This window comes from Anolis sagrei, chromosome 2 (genome assembly GCF_037176765.1).
Source record: "Anolis sagrei isolate rAnoSag1 chromosome 2, rAnoSag1.mat, whole genome shotgun sequence".
NCBI lineage: Eukaryota > Metazoa > Chordata > Lepidosauria > Squamata > Dactyloidae > Anolis > Anolis sagrei.
Genome location: NC_090022.1, coordinates 246,191,065 through 246,212,702, shown reverse-complemented (window position 1 = coordinate 246,212,702; position 21,638 = coordinate 246,191,065). Strand labels below are relative to the sequence as shown.

Here is a 21,638-nt window from a genome sequence, read left to right as displayed (position 1 = left end):
GGAGGAAGTTGGCCATAGAAATAGACGTTCCCCCATCTACCTTTATTTGTGAGCAAGAATTAAACAGTCTTATAAACTGGGAAAGTAACTCTTTATTCACTTTCTGACCTTTCATGGCAGATAGTTATCAGCTGCCTCACTAATTAGTACACGGAGCCAAGGGTATCATTAGGAAAAGTAGGGCAAATGCTTAATTGGGTGACATATTCTGAGTGGTGTTCAGGAGGCAGAGGTGACATCCACAACTTCTAGCCATTCTAATCTGCTGGAAAACAGGGTTGTATGTTCTAGGCTATCTTCTCTTCATCCTCTAGATCCAAGTATGGTAGATATTGGTGGTCCATCATCAATCTTGAAATAAAATTCTGTTATTAGCCTAGTTCACTCCTGTAATTGAAATGGGGGTGCTATTTTTCCCTTTCCCTCTAGCAATAAAAAAAAAAACCTTGGGTTGCCATTTCTATATAAGACAGGGTTTAGTGTTCTCAATGAAGGAACCTTACCTTAAGCATTGATGCTCAGGCTTTCCAAAATTACGGTCCTAATTACTTGATCATTGATTTCATTCTTCACCAAAATGATCAGCTGAGCTTTAATATGTTGTGAAATCCACAGAACATGACATTCACAAGCATGGGCAATTGTCTTGTGGGGTCAGGGCAGAAAGTTCTACTTTCAGAATGCACCAACCAATATGTCCAAGGCCACTTTGGATTGAAGATTCTCTGACTTGGATGACATTTCAGGCCATGCATTAAATAAACAGAATAGATTGGCACAGGCATGTAGCCGGGGGGCGGGGGGCTTGAGTGGCTTCAGCCCCCCCCCCCAATTCTCAGAGTGGTTCATGAGAAGGCCTTACTAGTACATTATTTAAACTGTTATGTGTATTCATATCATGATCTGATCACCATGCTCAATATATCCCATATGCATGGGGCTATTGGGATAGCGATACAAAAGGTTTGCTAGGGTAGATCCTCAGCCCCCCCCCCCGAATCAAACTCAGCCCCCCTCCCCCGAATCAAACTCAGCACCCCCCGAATCAAAATCCTGGCTACGGGCCTGGTTCGGTATGGAGTTTGAATGAGAGTGCTTGAGATATGCAGGAGAAGGAAAAATCACCTTAATATACTTGTTTGTATGCTTGATATCCAACTTTTTCCCAGTAAAGGAGCCAAGGGGCTTATAATGTGTTTTTAAAAAACTATTTTTGATAAATTAGTCAAGTATATATAACATTGAAATAAAATGGGGAAAAAACCCCAATAATCTTAAAACAAAACATTTGCAATAACTTTACTTACTACTACCGTGTTGATTTGTAGTGGAAATTAACCCTATATAATCCAATTTTTTCAGATGTTTTAAAATGTCCCGGTATCTCTGGCTTTCCCACACCCTCTTTCTCTATTCTCAATTCAAAGTTTAGAAGTAGTGTGCATTCAGTGAACTCATTGGGGTGAGAGGATTAGCAGGGAGAATTCTGTCCTTCCCAGTTGGCTTAGGCCAAAGCAAACTGCTGCAGCCTCATTTACCTTCCAGGGGCTTCCGCATAAAAAACTTTTGCCACACTTTGATGTTGCTTGTCTACATTTGTTCTGATTCATATCTATGAAATATTGGTTGGTATGGTTTAAATTGAAGCCTCTGGTGGTGCAGCGGGTTAAATCGTAAATAAATAAATACTGCTCCAAGTGGAAGGTTATTGGTTCGAATCTGGGAGCGAGGTGAGCTTCTGATGTTAGGCCCAGCTTCTGCCAACCTAGCAGTTCAAAAACATATAAATGTGAGTAGATCAGTAGGTATTGCCTTGGCAGGAAGGTAACGGTACTCCATGCAGTCATGCAGGCCACATGACCTTGGAGACATCTGTGGACAACACTGGCTCTTTGGCTTAGAAATGGAGATGAGCACCACCCCCCAAAGTCAGACATGACTAGATTATGTCAAGGGGAAACTTTTACCTTTACTTTTACTTATGGTTTAAATCATTTAAAATATAACAGGAAAGGATAAGAAAAGTACAACACACACACTTGCAGAACAAACAGTTGTCATCACCCAAAGGTCTGCCAATAGGAGGAGAGTTTCCTTCCTCTCTCATGCCTATGAGGCTGGTGGGACTTAGATAGAGCATTCCCCTAATGCTTTTTAAGGATCAGGGAAGCAAGGATGAGAAAGAAGCCAAGAGTGCCTCTTTACAATTTAGAAACAAACTGGGAAAGCGGAAGATAAGAAGACCGAATAGGTGAGAAACTGTTCTCTACATTTCCTTGGCTTTCCTTTCAGCCTCCCCAGGGATCTGCAGCAGTAACTTGATCAAAAGCTTCATAAAAGAAAGAGAACTGCGAACACACATGCTTCGCCACTACCATTAGGAATGAAACCCAAGAAGTGGTGAGTGCCCACAAAATTGCTGTTTCACTTCTAAGCACACTGGAAACCATCCGGAAACTCTGAACACTCTGCAAATGTTTATTTCAAGCTCTCCCATCCCATCAGCCACCCTCGAATGACTTGACCACTGGAAGTTTATCCGCTATTCTGTCTGTGCTACAAAACCATTCACATAAAAGCTTACTGAGGCAGCATTCCAAGTGCAATTCATAACATTAAGAGCATACCTTTTCCGTAAAGCTGGTCAGTGTTATGTGCTTGTGTCTTGCAAAAGTGACCTCCCAAGGGATTTTGAAGTGCATAATGCTCATTACAGAAAAATATTCATTCAACATCTTTTTGGAGTTGAAAATACTAAGGTACACAGTTTAAAGTGGCCGTTACGACTTATAAAGCTCTCTGTGGATTGCGTCTGGATGATCTAAAAGACATTGGCTGAAAATATGTTCAGGGTAGCAGAATGTAAATTTCCTCAGCTTTCAGTGCAATGCCTTTATGGCACAGGGTGCATAGTGGCCAAAGGCCGAGGTCTCATGGATACCATTCAGCTGAAGTTTTGGAGCCAAAACAAAAGAAAAACCATCACAAAAACAATAGTGGAAATTTAGTGAGACAATAAATTGGGGAATTAGAGATGGCCTGGGGAGTATATTCTACTACATGTAGCTCTATAAAAGAAAAAGGCCATGCCTTACTTATTTTTAAGTTTCTATAAAAACATCCTGCTAAACAAGATGCTCCGAATATACATAAGATGTGAGGAATCTTGCATGAGAATGAATAGCATTCAAAGAGATAAATGTGCTAGTCTGTTTAGTATTAAAAAGAGAGCAGCTGGAAATACATTTATTAGAAAAACATTAAGCTTTCATTGATACAATTGCACCTGATACAGAACACTATAGTCTGTGAAAAGCTTATGGTGAAATTTTCTTTTTCTAAACATCTTTCCCCATTTCTGAAATAAATTTCTTTCAAGCCTTGAAGGTGCTACCAAATCTTTTTGTCTTTAGATGGGAGTAGATGTTGCCTGAGATGCATAGGACAGGGTTCCTAAAGCAAGGCTGGAGCTTCAAATCTTGTTGGATTGCAATTCCCATCATCCTTTCACTACTGACTGATGGGAGATACAATACAACAACATTTGGAGCCATGCTTTCCTGACCTGTTCACTTTAAAGGTTTAATTGTCATTTTCTTAATCACCATATTCAAGGACCTAGTGAGTGTTCACTTCTGCACTTTTGTAGCTTGCTGGGTTTTATAGTATCTTTTAAATTAATAGGGATTTTATTGCTGTTTTAAGAATAATTGGGTCAAATTTATTGTTATTAATTTTACCTTTCTGTGTTTTGTTGTATTTGTATTTTGTTGCACTATTGAGTGCTTTCTGTGAGCTTCCCCGAGTTCCTTCGGGAGATGGTGGTGGGATACAAATAAATTATTATTATTATTATTATTATTATTATTATTATTATTATTATTATCATCCTTGAATAAAGCTTAGACACTGGCAGGGAAAGCAACCACCTCATCATATTGAGAGGGGAAAACATGGGTGACCGTCCCTTTAAGAGTAGAGAATTGCCCTTCTTATATTGTCAGAAGTCCCATTTCTCATTCTGCCTCCCCATCACACTCACACTCACAACTGGAAACTTAAGAGCTGGCAATACATTCCTCTTACATTCATCACAAGGTCAGTATTATGTCTTTGTTTTTAATCAGGAGAAACAACAATATACAAAAACCAAGAGATCCCTTGCCCTGCCCAAGGCCCTTTACGTTAAAGGAGACTGACACCAGTTTAAAACAGTTTCTTTTCATGGAATCCTATGGTTATACATCAAAGTCCATAGGATACAAAGGTCAGTGATCCAGGCTAAAACCATTGCTTTCCATTGAATCCTATGATTCTTCATCAAAGCTCATGAGATACAAGGGACAGTGATCCAGGTTAAAACCATTACTTACCATGAGATCCTATGGTTCTGCATCAAAACCCATAAGATACAAGAGACAGTGTTCCAGGTTAAAACCACTGCTGACAGTTGGGCAATGAAACAGGATGGGAAACTTTAATGGTTACCATTGCACTCGTTTTTCAGTTGTAAACATGGGAGTAAAGTGTGATAAGAGGCAGGAAATCTGAACACGATTGCTTGCCCGTGTTCAGCATTTCCTCCTTTCAGGATATTTCCACCTCTTGTCAACCATGGAACATGAAGTGTCCTACAAGAGAGAAATTTCTCAATGTGATGAGGTCAATTGCTGGAGTTTCCTCCTTTCAGGACACTTCTGCCTCTTTTTAACTACAGAGGACTATGCATGACAGCCAGAAATACTGTCACTAATGTGATGAGTTCAGTGCCTCTCCATGCTTGAAAAGAGTCTTGAAATATCATATGACTGGGAAATTTCTCAATGTGATAAGGTGGAAAGTCAAGACTGGATTAATATCCACTCTGTAGACAATCCAGAAATCCACACAACTGCAAAACTCAGCACCAGCTGAAGTTTCTGAGCTGCCTTGAAAGTCAGTCCCACATGGAGCACTTTTCAGCTGTCAGTCGGAAGGATTACAAGAGTGTGGATGATGGTGACAATCTAAAAATGTTCTGCTGTCATAATAAACGAGAGCTCTATTTAGACAGACAGAAGTTTCTAAGGGTTCCTCCAGACAGGCAATAGTTTTGATAAAAGTCAAGCTATTCTATTCCTCTCTGGGCGCATCCAGACATCCCCTTAGAAGCGGGAACTCCCGTGTTTTTACATGCAGCATCCAAACAATGCACCATGTAAAATTGAATCCATTTGGCACAAAACAGGAAAACCCTGCTTTGTGGCAAATTAATTTGTCAGCTGGAAAGACTCAGGTCTTTCAGAAAACTTGTGTCTTTCCAACTGCAGGTGCTGCGTAGATGGAGACCAGGTCGTGTGACTTCCCATGCCTATCTACACAGTGGTCTCCGGTTTCTTTGGCTCCTGGAGTCCAAGAAACCCAAGACAGCCCCCACCCACTCCCTAAAACCCCCCAAAAAGTATTTAAAAAGAAAATAACTTACCCAGAAAGCATTTCCCTGCTGCCGGAACTCACCTGGTGCATAGAAATGCTATGCCAGTAGAATGCTTCCTCCCCCCCCCCCCCTTCTCCTGGAGTGTCATTTCTACATGCCAGGAGAGCTCTGGTAGGAGAGAAATGCTGGCCAGGAAAGTTATTTTCTTTTTTCAATGCATTTTCTGGGAGGTTTTGCTTTGTTTCCTGGTGCCCTGCCGGAAAGCCCACAGGCCATCTGGAGACACACACACACCCCGCCCTGAGAAAGGGCACACTTTCTGGGGTGTGTGTGGACTTCAATCCGGGTGCAATCACATTTTTGAAACCTGATTGCTCCCTGGTAAAAGGCTGTGTGGAACCGCCCTCTATCGAATACCCTGTAGTGATTGTTCTTGGCCCTATATCTTGTCATGCAAGAAATATACCGTGTTGCATTGTCCTGCAGGAGGTATGGTTAACTGCAATGCAGATTGGGCTTCCTTCCTTTTGGATCTTTCTCCATTCAGCATATCATCAGGGACCACCCAGAGATACTGCAGAAACTGAAGCAAAGGATTTTCGCAATCCCTGCTTGCATCGGAATCTCCTGAGATTTTTTAAAAAAGGAAAATATTGAAATTCACAGCTGGTCTCAGGGCTTCACTAGAAATAGACCAGAACAGGAGGTACATCGACAGGATTTTTTTCTCCAAAAGGGCAGTTCTTTGAGAAACAGCTCCCACCAAATCCTGGAACTTTTCTTCTCTCCAGATGAGACCTTAGTTAGCATTGATTCTTGATAACAATCACTAAGATGGTTAATTATGGGAGATGTTTTCATTCAAACCTATTGCAAATAAGGCAGCAGTCCTATTGCAAACAAGTAACTGACCAACAGTGTTTGCTGTTATAAAGTTTGCAAAAAAAGGTGGGCATGATGGAATAAGGGAGAGGATCAAGATAGGCTACTGATCGAATATGAACAGATGGGAAAGGCAGCAATAAAACAAGTGATGACATGGAAGATAGAAAGCATGAACTGAGCTTTGATGCAAATTCTAAAAGACTCTGTATCTCACAGAATAAATGACTTTGGGGTCCTGGGATTTTCAAATTTGCATGAGAAGTCTGGATCTTTTCTTTACCACATTTTCCACAAGATATATAAAAGCTCTGTTTTTAAGAATATAGGAAAACAGTTATGTCAGCAATTCAAATGAGGGGTAAAGTTAAAATATTCATGATGTCTTTCCACACTCTTTCTCTGATTTCCAGGAAACTCTGCATTTTGTACAGCTGACCAAAGGCATTAGAAAAGGTCACTGGTTCTTTAAAGTGCCCACTTGATATATTTTAATTCATCCTTTTGTTCATTAGATTACACAATATGCAATCTTAGGTACAGCTACTCAAATGCAAGTCCTAAACAGTTTAAATTGAGGTTTTTTGTTTAATTTCTGCAAGTGTTATTTCATGTTAATTGGTGTTGTCACTGATACTTAGAAATACTGATGTATTGAATTTTATGTGTTTGTGTGGCACCATCATGTGCTGCTCTGTAAGCCTCCCCCAATCCCTTTTGGGAGATGGTAGTGGGATATTATTATTATTACTAACTGCCATGTACTGTAAATATGTATAAGTTCCAAAGATACAATGCATCTTGGGAGATGTGGTGGGATATAAAATAAGTTGTTGTTGTTGTTGTTGTTAGCACTAACTGCCGGGTAAATATGTATAAGTTCCAAAGATACAATGTATCTGAGGATTTTGCTTGAGTATCTTGAATGCCATCCATCCAATTCCTTACAGTTTTGAAATACAATGCACCCCCAGCTCTGAGAATTTGGAATAGTTTTAGAAGACGCTACATTCAGATTACAAGCACCAATTGGAGTGAAATAACTGAATTCAAATTTATGAGTCTGAGGAACTGACAAACCGACGAACAATCTCATCAAAATGTTCCATGGATGTCAGGCAGAATCATATGCAAGCAAACGGAGCCATTATAAATGCTGGAAGAGCTAAGTTACATCTGGGAATTTCCCAGAATAGACTGCTATGGCCTGATGCCCAATGGCTAATCAGCGTTAGTCACTACTGATGAATTATCTATATCGCCTTGATTGGAATGCAAAATGTTACCAGTGCTTTGCAGTGTGTGGGCCTGAGCACTTTACAACAAAGTCAAAACATGCCACGGGTCCTGCTTCAAGGGCAGAGCTGGCAGCATTTGGTACGAGAGTTTATTGTCAAACGTGAGGAGACATAATATCTTTGCAGGACACAAGCCAAGAAAGAACAGCCAGTAGATTCAAATGCATCCTGTATGAAGGCTCCAAACTGGCTAAGTCAATGAGGTCTTTGCCTATGAGATCAACTAACTTCAGTCTTGTTATAGCATGAGAAATTAAAACCACAACTGTGCCACCTCTGTGACAGATACTACAGTGTGGCAGCATGAAGTGTTCCCAGTGGTCATGGTTTCATAGAATACCATTTAAAAAACCTATCAATGGTTTAATGAGACATACCAAACCAATGAGTCCAAAACCTTGCTCTATCTCTGGGCATGTTTGCTAAAGAGGGGAAAAATCCAAAGTAATTGGAATTCATATACCTCTAGCATGAACGAATCCACAGGATTAATTCTGTAAATGTGTCATTACCAGCTGTATTTCTGTTTTTGCTAAGCTTTAAGAATGTCATCTCTGCTACCAGAAATAGATTAAAATAAATGAGATAAGAGTCAATTTGGGGCCAATTTCGATATTATACATGAGCAGAAATCCAAGCAGATATTATATACAAGAGAACTGCTTCTGCTTCTGAATCCCTGTTAATAAAGTACCATCCAAAGAGGGAATATTTGAATCTCACCTGCAGTCACATTTCTAGGCTTTAGAATTGTTTTAGCACATAAATCTAGTCAAATTGAGATTAGTTTGTTCCTTTTTCACTCAGATTTCATTTTATTAGAGGCACAGGAGATTCTTATGCATGCAATCCTACTTTCAAAGAACGTCCAAAGTGACTCTGTTTTTTGGGATTTGATTCCTTAAGAGAAAACTCATGTTCCCAGGAGTTTCTTTCATCTTCCGTGTTTGCATCTTTCCATCTCCATGTTGCCTGTAGCAAAACAAAGGAACTTGGAAATTGATAACAGAAAGGATAGCAAAGAGCCCATTTGCATAACTGAATTCTGATCTACTAAAAGAAAGTGCTTCATATTCAGTTTACAAATAATACTTATTACATTCTAGCAAATCTTTACAGGACTTTTTGTCCTTTGATAGCAATCCTAACATTTTATTGCTGTTGGTTTAGATGCAAAACATTTTCCAGAAGGACACCATGATTTGGAATGCCATGCTTATTCAGGCTGCCTTAGGTCTGATTTCTTGAGTGTCTGTAGTATATTTTTAAAATATTAATTGCACATTCAAGGCCTAGGTATCTGCAGCAGAATTTAAATTATTAGTTATTTGATTTAAAGGAAGCCTGAAACATAAACAAAATTAAACCCCTGCTTGTTGAAACAACCAGAAAAAGAGCTGGATCCCAGCTAAATGTTCACAGAATCATAACATTGGAAGGTACCACAATGTCCAATCCAAAGAGACTGAGGCCTCTTCCACACAGCTGTATAAAAACCACATTGAACTGGGTTATATTGCAGTGTGGAAGGGCCCATATACAATTTTATTATCAAAATGATTGGTAAGCAAGTCCCATTAGATATTGCACCACCTGACATCCACTGGGAAGTAGCAGCCAATAATGAAAGGACCAAGGCAGTGACATCTCTGACCCATCCTCTCTTCAGATACCATCCAGCATGCCAATGCCTTAAATCAAGAAATGGTTTTCTAAGATCTACAGAGATACTCACAGGACCACCTCAGGAAGCAAGAGGCTAAAACTCAGAACCTCAAGCTATGCTGATTTGAATGAGAGACGCCCCTCCCCTTCCCAGCACACAGAAAATTGGATGACTTGGAAGGCGCTGAACAGACTATTCTCTGGCACCACAAGACACAGAGCCAACCTTAAAAAAATGGGGCCACAAAGTGCAAATGTAGAAAAGAGCAAACCACAGACCACCTAATACAATGCGTTCTGAACCCTGTCACATGGACAATGGAGGATCTTTGTATAGCAACACCAAAGGTACTCCATGTGGCCAGCTACTAGTCAAAGGATATTTAGTATAAAGTCAAGTTTTAAAACTTTGTTTGTGTTTTTAAATACATTACAACTGTACCTTTGGTATGCCAATGATGCGATACATAAATAATAAATAACATTAGATATGAGATGGCTCCAAGGCTACCACTGGAACAACTAGGAATACATTCTTAAACATCTAGAAAAGTTCTTGTGCATGGTATGGAAGATGCAATGGAGGCAGAGAAGTATGAAGCAGAACCAAGCTTAAGAAATGGGGCTACAAAGTGGAGCCCACGACATGCAAATGCGGAGAAGAGCAAACCACAGACTACCTACTACAATGCAACCTGAGCCCTGCCACATGCACAATCAGGACCTGCTCCCAGTGACACCAGAGGCACTTCAAGTGGCCAGCTTCTGGTCAAAAGACATTTAGCACAACGCCAAGTTTTTAACTTTGTGTTTTTAAATATATTGTAACTGTACCCCAGTTTGCTTCTGACACTATAAATAAATAAATAAAGCAATTTTAAACATTATCAACATCCATGCATTTACTCTGTATTATCTTTAAAAGATTTTAAAAATAAAAAAAACATTTTGAAAGAATTGTCGAAAGCAACATAGAACTGTCTTTAGACACAGATAAACCATCTGTGAACCAAAATAGCTTCTTTATTTTTCACTTATCAAACTGTTCCATATAGTCTCATAAGCTGTGTGCTCAGTAATGTATTGAAATTTGTTATATATCCAACTGGAAATGATAAGGCAGGTCATTATGTATTTTTGTTTTTCATATATGAATCTGAGAAGAAAAAGTACTAAGGAGTCATACCTCCTGTCATGATGAAGATGAGAAATAATCTTCATTCTAAATGTCATGGTCAAGAAGATAGATAGATTATAACTTACAACGAAGGACATATGAAATTTTCAATATTCTAATCAGCAGTTCAAGTGCAGCCAAAAAAAATTGGCATGTTTTGATTTTACTCCTGAAAAGGTTTGAATGAAATCTAAAGGGCAAGGATGCTTGATTGAAGGTCTCCTGGATGTCGCTTGACCAGCAATCTGAAAGATGTTGAAATATTCAGGAAGACAGCATGTCCAAGACCAGTTTGGGTTTGCTGGGAAATGATGTATAGGGGAAAAATACCATTCTCAAGTGACTGGATGACAGTTGTGTGATGAGATGGATTTTTTAAAAAGGCAATTGCAAAGTGAAGTTTAGTCAAAGTAACATAAAACCCAATGACTACGGTCCCACTCTACACTGCCATATAATTCAGTTTGAAATTGCATTATATAGTTAGTATAGACTCATATAATCAGAGGCGGCCCTAGGTAATCTTCAACAGTAAGCAAACAGTATTTTGCCCCCCCCCCCCCCCCAACCAACCTATCACTGATATATATTTTCCAATCGTCGTGGGAGTTCTGTGTGCCATATTTGGTTCAATTCCATCATTGGTGTTCAGAATGCTCTTTGATTGTAGGTGAACTATACAGCCCAGTAACTACAACTTGCATATGTCAAGGTCTATTTTCCCCCAAGAGCGCCTCAAGAGCGCCCCTGGGCAAAATCAACTATACTGCAAATGCTTACTTTGCATAATGGGTTGAGCTGCCCCTGCATATAATGCAGTTATGTGAAAATCACATGGCATGGAAAGAGACGTACCTGTCCTTAATGTCAACCTTCTCTTTTGCCTCATTTAAGGATTTCAGAGTTCCTCATAGAACCCACATTGCTATAGGGTTATGTTAGTATCTGATTGACATGAGATGTAATTGCTGCAGAAGAAAATGGAACACGTTGTTTCCTTCGGAATGGTTAACAGAAAATGTGTTTCAATTGAAAAAACATGCTTCACATTTTTAAGCCTGATAAACCTTAATCATTTATTTGTGCCTTTCTGATGAAACCATTCAAGCAGTTTTATAGAGAGCTCAACACATTCTCTCCAGCAAATGAAATATCAAAGACAATTTACAAAGACATTTTTGTTGTTTTCGGGAATCATTTGTTAGTAGGAAACTAAGAAATATGATTTTTCCAGCATGGCTCAGATAGATTGCTTTCTAAATCTGAGTTATGAGCATATACCATGGAATGCAAGAGTGTTGGAGGCAATTTTCACTCTTCACCTACTTTACTGGGACCCAATAAAATTCCTGCTGTAGAATCCATTATGATGCTATAAATGGAAGAAGGGAGTCTCATCATTTTTTGGATTCAGGAATGCCTGGATAATTTCATTCCGTAGCAACATGTTTCTCAGTATTAATGAGCCAGATATAGGATTTTTACTATCATCTAGCTAAATGTAGCTCTAGTGGGGCTAGTTTTATAATACCTGAAAGCATTTGCATCTTTCAAATAGATAAGTTATATTCTCTAAACATAGAACATAACTCCCTTTGTGAAAAATATGCAGCACCCAAAGTCAACATAGCAGCTACTTTGAATTAGTCAAGAAGGAGGGGTTACTGCTTCTAATTAAAGCGGGCCAGCATGAATTTCTGCTAAGCCTCCAAATACCTTATATCAGAAAAATAAATCAAACTCAAATGACATACCATCTTCATTTTTATGGTTTTGATGATATTGGTGATGGGGACTGGTGCCCCGAAGAGACGAGCACATTCATTGGGAGGCTATGGTCACTTTTTATTTTGAATAAAAATAAAAGTTATTGTATCTTTATATTCATTGATAAGGTGTTGGACAGCTTTTCATTTCACATGAAAATTGAAAGCTATAAATCTCTTTATAGTGAGATACCACCTAGTATTCAGGATGAATCTAAAACATACAGAAATATTTTTGTGCATTAAGTTAAATTCAGCATTAGTATTTTTTTGCTTTTTTGACTGTATTGTCTAGTCTTCCAAAAACTGGACCGTAACTACATAAAATTTCCATATTACAGGCTATAAACTTGTTGCTTATCTAAATTTTGAAAAATACCCGTACAATTATACCCCAAATGAAAATGTAGGGTTTTTCAAGGAACTGTTTTTCATGCACAGAGGTGGAGTACGGACATTGCTCACTGATATTTTTGGAAGTTTTACTATTTATTTATTTATTTACTGTACTTATACCCCCCCCCCCCTTCTCAGCCCGAAGGAGGACTCAAGGCAGCTTATCATCTGGCCTCTAACTTTAACACAATACTCATCTGATATAAAAAAGATCATCTTTAAACACTGGCATTTAATACAAGACATCCCAGGGTGCCAAAACACACCTATAGTTGCCCATAATAGATCTAAAAACTTAAGAGACATTATGATTCATTCGGAATACCTCTCTCCAACCACACCTCACAATCAGATTATTAAGGGTCATTTTAGCTGTGCCCATTGTGACTGCTGTTCCCAGTCCTTGAAGGGCAAAACATTCTCACATCCCACATTAAATATCCATACCACCTTACAGCATTTCACTACATGCTCCACGGACAATATTGTCTACGTACTCCAATGTCCGTGTGTTGTTGTTCATTCGTTCAGTCGTCTCCGACTCTTCGTGACCTCATGGACCAGCCTATGCCAGAGCTCCCTGTCGGCCGTTACCACCCCCAGCTCCCTCAAGGTCAGTCCAGTCACTTCAAGGATGCCATCCATCCATCTTGCCCTTGGTCGGCCCCTCTTCCTTTTGCCTTCCACTTTCCCCAGCATAATTGTCTTCTCTAGGCTTTCCTGTCTCCTCATGATGTGGCCAAAGTACTTCAACTTTGTCTCTAGTATCTTTCCCTCCAGTGAGCAGTCGGGCTTTATTTCCTGGAGGATGGACTGGTTGGATCTTCTCGCAGTCCAAGGCACTCTCAGAACTTTCCTCCAGCACCACAGCTCAAAAGCATCGATCTTCCTTCGCTCAGCCTTCCCTAAGGTCCAGCTCTCACATCCGTAGGTGACTACAGGGAATACCATGGCTTTGACTAGGCGGATCTTTGTTGCCAGTCTGATGTCTCTACTCTTCACTATTTTATCGAGACTGGACATTGCTCTCCTCCCAAGAAGTAAGCGTCTTCTGATTTCCTGGCTACAGTCTGCATCTGCAGTAATCTTTGCACCTAGAAATACAAAGTCTGTCACGGCCTCCACGGTTTCTCCCTCTATTTTCCAGTTGTCAATCATTCTTGTTGCCATAATCTTGGTTTTTTTGACGTTTAGCTGCAACCCGGCTTTTGCGCTTTCTTCTTTCACCTTGATTAGAAGGCTCCTCAGCTCCTCCTCGCTTTTGGCCATCAGAGTGGTGTCATCTGCATATCTGAGGTTGTTAATGTTTCTTCCAGCAATTTTCACCCCAGCTTTGCATTCATCAAGCCCCGCACATCGCATGATGTGTTCTGCATACAAGTTAAAAAGGTTGGGTGAGAGTATGCAGCCTTGCCGTACGCCTTTCCCAATCTTGAACCAGTCTGTTGTTCCGTGGTCAGTTCTGACTGTTGCTACTTGGTCCTTGTACAGATTCCTCAGGAGAGAGACAAGGTGGCTTGGGATGCCCATCCCACCAAGAACTTGCCACAATTTATTATGATCCACACAGTCAAAGGCTTTAGAATAGTCAATGAAGCAGAAGTAGATGTTTTTCTGAAACTCCCTGCCTTTCTCCATTATCCAGCGGATATTGGCAATCTGGTCTCTCGTTCCTCTGCCTTTTCTAAACCCAGCTTGAACATCTGGCAACTCTCGCTCCATGTATTGCTGGAGTCTTCCTTGCAGGATCTTGAGCATTACCTTACTGGCATGAGAAATAAGGGCCACTGTACGGAAGTTGGAGCAGTCTTTCGCATTTCCCTTTTTTGGTATGGGGATATAAGTTGATTTTTTCCAGTCTGATGGCCATTCTTGTGTTTGCCATATTTGCTGGCAAATGGCATGCATCACCTTGACAGCATCATCTTTTAAGATTTTAAACAGTTCAGCTGGGATCCCGTCGTCTCCTGCTGCCTTGTTGTTAGCAATGCTTCTTAAGGCCCATTCAACCTCACTCCTCAGGATGTCTGGTTCTAATTCATTCACCACACCATCAAAGCTATCCTCGATATTGTTATCCTTCCTATACAGATCTTCTGTATAGTCTCGCCACCTTCTCTTGATCTCTTCAGCTTCTGTTAGGTCCCTGCCATCTTTGTTTCTTATCATACCAATTTTTGCCTGAAATTTACCTCCAATGTTTCTAATTTTCTGGAAGAGGTCTCTTGTCCTTCCTATTCTGTTGTCTTCTTCCACTTCCATGCATTGCTTATTTAAAAATAGTTCCTTATCTCTTCTGGCTAACCTCTGGAATTGCGCATTTAACTGGGCATATCTCCCCTTTTCACTGTTTCCTTTTGCTTTCCTCCTTTCTTGGGCTACTTCCAGTGTCTCAGCAGACAACCATTTTGCCTTCTTGGTTTTCTTTTTCTTTGGAACGTACTTTGTTGCCGCCTCCTGAACAATGTCGCGGACTTCTGTCCATAGTTCTTCTGGGACTCTGTTTACTAAATCTAGTCCTTCAAATCTGTTCTTCACTTCCATTGTATATTCGCTAGGAATGTTAGTGAGATCATATCTAACTGGTCTGTGTATTTTCCCTGATCTTTTTAGTTTTATTCTAAATTGGGCAATAAGAAGTTCGTGATCTGAGCTACAGTCAGCCCCAGGTCTTGTTTTCACCGACTGGATGGATGTCCGCCACCTTTGGCTGCAAAGGATGTAGTCAATCTGATTTCGGTGTTGACCATCTGGTGAGGTCCATGTATAAAGCCGTCTTTTAGGTTGTTGGAAGAGTGTATTCGTTATACACAGCGAGTTTTCCTGGCAGAATTCTATCAGCCTGCGTCCCGCTTCATTTTGTTCTCCCAGACCATGCTTGCCTGTGATCCCAGTTGTCATTTGACTTCCCACCTTGGCATTCCAGTCTCCTGTAATGAAAATAATGTCTCTTTTTGGTGTATTATCCAGTAGGTCCTGCAGATCCTCATAGAACTGATCTACTTCTGCTTCTTCAGCAGCTGTGGTTGGGGCGTATATTTGGATCACTGTGATGTTGAAAGGCTTTCCTTGCACTCGAATTGAGATCATTCTGTCATTTTTTGGGTTGTATCCAAGCACCGCTTTAGCGAATTTCTTATTAATTATAAAGGCTACTCCATTTCTTCGATGTTCCTCTTGTCCGCAGTAGTAGATCTGGTGGTCATCTGATGTGAAGTGGCCCATTCCAGTCCATTTCAGTTCGCTGACCCCCAGAATGTCTATCTTTAGTCTTGACATCTCACCAATAACAACATCCAATTTGCCCTGGCTCATAGATCTTACATTCCAGGTTCCTATGGTGTGTTGATCTTTAGAGCATCGGATTCGTCGTTCACCTCCAGTACCGTCGGCCGCTAGCCTTCCTTTCGGCTTTGAGCTAGCTGCGTCATCACATCTGGGGCTAGTTGAACTTATCCTCTGCTCCTCCCCAGTAGCATTTTGGCCATCTTCCGACCTGGGAGTCCCATCTTCCAATGGCATACCGACATATCTCTGGTTGTACTGGTCCATTTAGTTTTCTTGGCAAGGATACTGGAGTGGTTTGCCATTGCCTTCCCCAGGGATCACGCTTGGTCTGACCTCTCTGCCACAACCGTCCCGTCTTGGGTGGCCCTTCACGGTTTCGCTCATGACATCATTGAGGTGCTCAAGCTCCAGCGCCCCGACAAGGCGGTGATCCTTTGCTGGAGAATGTCCGTGTAAATTAAAAAAAAATGTCCGTGTAAATTACTATATGTCGGGATGACCACCAGACCCCTGAAAATCCGAATTCGTGAACACTGCTCTCGCATAAGAAATGGGTCTACTGACTCTTCTATATATGCACATTTTCAAGAGAAGGCAAACACTTGCTATAGCTTTAAATTTTGTGCTTTGGAGAAGGTATCACCTAAACCTCATGCTGATGTGAAAAGGTACTTGTTGCAGAGAGAGTCATTTTGAATTTTCAAATTACAAACACTTATCCCCCAAGGGCTAATGATAGAATAGATTACACTTGCTTCCTGTAACATTCTATCCTACTTAAGAGTTACCTGTTACCATCACAATTGCTCAATTCAGAACTCCTCACTCAGAGCCCAGGCTGTTTACAGGAATGTAGTAGACTTACATGTGTTTTGAAAATCCCCTCAAACAGTGGGATTTTGGGCATTCTAGTATTTTGTTTATATATTGTCCTTTTCCTATCTAGTGAATCCAAAGACTATAAATGCTGATAGGAAATCAAAACAGAACCGATAGCTACCAATTAGAATGTAAGTAGTCGTGCGTGTACAACAACAACCTTTTCAAAACTATGTCAATTTGGGGATTGTAGTATATCTACTATCTGTATATTGCTGTGTTTCTTATTTAGTGAATTAAAACATCATAACACCTGATGAAGACATTGCGAAACAAGGGAAACAACCCGGGAGACCTTGTTGTGTGTCACTGTCACTGATTTTGTTTATGGAAGAAGATCCTTCGACAACATAGAAAGTGTTATTTTGTGCCACTGTGCCTGACATTGTTTAACTGTTATTTTGGAAGCTCTAGTTTCACTGTATTGACAAAGTATTGATAAACCGTGTGTCACTGTCTCTGATGTTGTTTATGGAAGAAGAGCTTTCAACAATATAGAAAGTGTTATTTTGTGTCACTGTGCCTGACATTGTTTAATTGTTATTTTGGAAGCTCTAGTTTCACTGTTGACAAAGTATTGAAAAATTATCTTCTATTTATAAACAGTCTTTAATTAATCGTGTGAATGTTCTCATGTTACATTCAATGTAGAAATTCTGGGAACATAGAAATTGTGATTTGCAATCTACAGTTTTTGTAATTGTAGCTTATCAACTATGGCAATAATACAGTGCTAGATTCTGATAATAACAATATCAATAGAAGCAATATTATAAAACTGTTAAAAAACCCAAATACATATCAATTAAAATAGTCTTTCAAATGATGAAAACATATTAAAACATATTAAATCATTTCAGGCATATCAAACTTGAAGCACGATTGCAGGTCTCATAGTCCAGTGGCTTAAACGGACAAAACCCTGATAAATCACAGCTCAGCACCTTCAAAACATTGTTGCACACTGCTCACCCTCACCTAGAATTAGTTCAATCTGCCCAACAGGCTGATTAAAGTTTCCCAAAAGGCATCCAGGTGGTCCAGTCTATTTAGCCCAGACCAGTTCATTTGATCGAGGGTGAGGCAAGGGGATGACTTGCTAGTAGAAGTTCAAATACTGAGCGATGGTAAGCCATTGCATCTTCTCCAAGGGCAACAATGACAATGGTGGTTGAACAAGCCAGCGGTGGACCACAGCAGCCATGGGGGTGATGATGTAAGAGGCCCCAAGACTGCCTGCCTCTATTGAAAGCTACAGCAGCAACACCAGAGGGGACAATGATGGAAAAGGCCCAACATTAGAGGCAGCTCAATGCAGCCACTCACTGGAGGCTCCTCTCAGCTGTTCTTACCAATCTGTGATGCAAGGTTTTAAAGTGGCCAGTGGAGAGTTGTAGAAGCTTCTCTCTCAGTTGTTTTTACTGGTCTGTGCTGCGAGGTTTTAAAGTGCCCAGCAGCATGGTGGAGAGCAGCATACTACATTTCTATAGACCTCAATATATCATATATTGCATACTCAAAAATATGTAGTACTGAAAAGCATCTTTAAAATATTTGAAAATAAATGTTTTTACAACTGGATTATCAAACTGCATTGCACAAAGAACACCCTGGACTATTTATAGATGATTTGGCCAATGTCCAGTTCATATTATTACTCTGTTTCTTAACTTCATTCATTTCTGCAAAATGAATGTGCTTTTGTAAAAAAAAATGTGCAAAGAATTTCAAATTATGTTTGTCTGTCTACCTAAAGCCAAATACCTATCTATCTAACAGTGCACTCTTATGCATGGTTACTCAATAATCATGGGACTTACTCTATGGCAACATATATGGTAATGCTGTTTACATTATATTTTCTTTCAAAACATTTATTTTAAGTATATTTTATTACCTTTTCTAAAAGCAAAAATTGAAGTGTGAAATTTGGTGCACAGCTAGCTATTTCAGTCTAGGTTTCATTCTGGGAGGTAAGGAGCCCCCGGTGACACAATGGGGAAAACCCTTGTGCCGGAAGGACTGTTGACCGACAGGTTGGCGGTATGAATCTGGAGAGTGAGGTGAGCTCCCATCTCAGCTCTAGCTTCCCATGCAAAGGCATGAGTGAAACCTCCCACAGGATGGCAAAACATCAAATATCCAGGCATCCCCTGAGCAACAACCTTGCAGATGGCCAATTCTCTCACACCAGAAACGACTTGCAGTTTCTCAAGTCACTCCTGACACACACACACACACAAATTCTGGGAGGCAAAAATAACATTTCAAACAGGTTAAGGATGTTCAAGGAATTTTTTTTTATCTTTGAACAGTTTAATAATATCAGATCTCCCAAACATCCAGATTTTGAAAACATCCTGTTGGGATACCCATTGTTGTGAAGGGAAGGCCCAGCTGATAAGATGACTCCCTCTTCCATCCCATGCACTAAGTCCACTTTCTGGGCAGTTGAACGCTAAAAGCAGAATAGTGTCTTCCGGAGCTCATGAAATGTAGAGAAGAGCATACAAATCCTGTTCTACCACTTATTGCAACTACAAGCTCTCTTTCACATTTGTTGCCTGCTGCTCCAACTCTTCCATTGTTTTTCTAAGGTAAAAAGAAACTATTATTCCCTGTGGTGAACTGGTGAACTCACTTTCTAACCTTTATCCTTTTAGTTTACACTTTTGCCAAAAATCTATCCCAAACTGAAAAGCCAAAAATATGTATTTAAAACCCAAGGCCAGCCTCCTATTGTTTCTCCACTCTCCAACAACTGTACACATTTTTTGCATAGCTTTGTTTTCAACACAAAGGACAATGGAAACAGGAAAACATTCATCTGGAACAAGAATGGCAGCTAAATTATGCTGCTAAAAGTGGACATTCTGAGCTGGGTGTAAAAGATAATAGGATAGAGATCTTTCCTGACAAGTACAGAGACCACCATCTCTTTATTGTGCCATTTTACTGCACAATCTATTATTGTCAACATCATTGTTTTGTCTTAGATGTGACAACCTTATTTTCCCCAAAGGATTTAATTATGCCGAATACAATTTCCTCATAAACTTTGTGTACGTTCAATTCAGCAAGACACTGGAGGTCTTCCATCAATATTTCGATATTGATGCTTTTTGCTGTCTTCAGTTCAAGAATGCTTTCCATACAGGAAAGCACATACAAGATGGACTTAGACTAGATGCCTACATTACTTACATACTTGAGTAGATAAGCTGCACTGGAAAGTCAAATACTCCATAAATTATTTCCCCATTCAGTCATTAATTAGATCCTACATCAACACAAACAGAACAATTTAAAATTATAAAATTGTATTGTAAACATATTAAATTATATAACAAATTAGAATAGTTAAAACCATGAACATGTAGAAGCTGAAGAAACACATTAGTCCTCAAAGATTTTTCATGTTTTGATTTGGTGACGGAATGAAATCAGTGTTGGTACCAATCAGGACTCCTAGGAGGATATTTCACAAATGAGGAGCCACCACAGAAAAGGCCCTCTCTGTCATCTTCCCACAATGTATTACCCTCAATTACAGGACAAAGAAAAAGGCCTCTGCAGCAGACCACAGTCCTTGGGTACTCCTTCAAGTACTGGGGTCCCAAGCTGTTAGTGCTTTGAATGTCATCACCAGAAACACGGATTCAGACCACAAGAATACTGGCAACAAGTGCAATTCCTTTTAAGACTAACCTTATAGGGCTTCTATACAGCATTCTGGTCAGCAAACTTGCAACTGTGTTTTGCATTAGCTGCAGGTTCCACATCATCTTCAAGAACAGCCCTACATAGAGCATGTTGCAGTAGTCTAACTGGATCATTCTTATGACTGGATAATGTCGACACCTTATTACACACTACACTTGATCTTAGCCAAAAGGCCGAGAAGCGATCGCTTCTCGGCCTTTTGGCTAAGATCAAGTGTGACACCTTATTAGATAACTAAGCTGACAGGCCACCTTCCTCTTATGATAACTCATTTCACTACTTTTACTAATCCTTGTGCAATGAATCTGTTTACAAGTAGGTCAAGAATGTGGATGGATAATCCTTTGACCATAGGACAGAATAGCCCAAGGAAAGTCAACATGGTGTAATGGTTTTATTGGACACCAGGACAGCGGGGTTCAAACGTACACAATTGAAACCTACTGTGTGGCCTTGGGCAAGTCATACATCTCAGTCCCGGAGGAAGGCAATGGCAAATCTCATCTGAAGAAAATTCTATGATAGGGTTCCCACAAGTTAGAGTCAAAGACACAAAACAACAAGAAAAACAGAATAGTCAAAAAATATAGCCACCTTTTAAATAGAAAAACTAGAGAGTTGTTACACTGCTATTAAGTCAAGCTCATCGTTGGTAATCCCGATTTACCCAAAGATGTCATACAAGAGGAAAAAAAATCAGCTAGAGTTCAGTGAGTAAAACAGCAAAAAATAAAATAATAAATAAATAAATAAAAAGGTCAAACAACCAGAATCTGTTTTTAAGCTTCTACCATACTTATCTTTCTATGTCAACATCAACATGGGCCATCCTTGAACGAGATTAATGATGGGAGTGTGAAGGGGTGTCATCTGTCTCAGCAGTCTGCAACCAAGGCCATTTAAGTTGCTTCTGGATTTCATTCAGGCAATGCAGGGTGTAAGACCATTCCAAGCATTCCCAGATAGGCCCTGGAAATACTACTTTCAGAGAGATCCAGTGCCAGTTGGTAAACAATAGATAATGCTAAACTTGATACATCAATGGTATGAGAACTTCGAGGATAAGTCAGTGAACAATGGTAAAAATAAAGCTTCCATACATGGACATTCATTGGATTCAATCAAGGGTAAGGAATTTCAGATAGTAA

The 21,638-nt window shown here is 39.9% G+C and overlaps 1 pseudogene; it reads right to left on the bottom strand.

Annotated features, from left to right (window-relative positions):
- Positions 1-20,507: 20,507 nt before the first annotated feature.
- Positions 20,508-20,675, bottom strand: LOC137096475 (U2 spliceosomal RNA; annotated as a pseudogene).
- Positions 20,676-21,638: the final 963 nt, after the last annotated feature.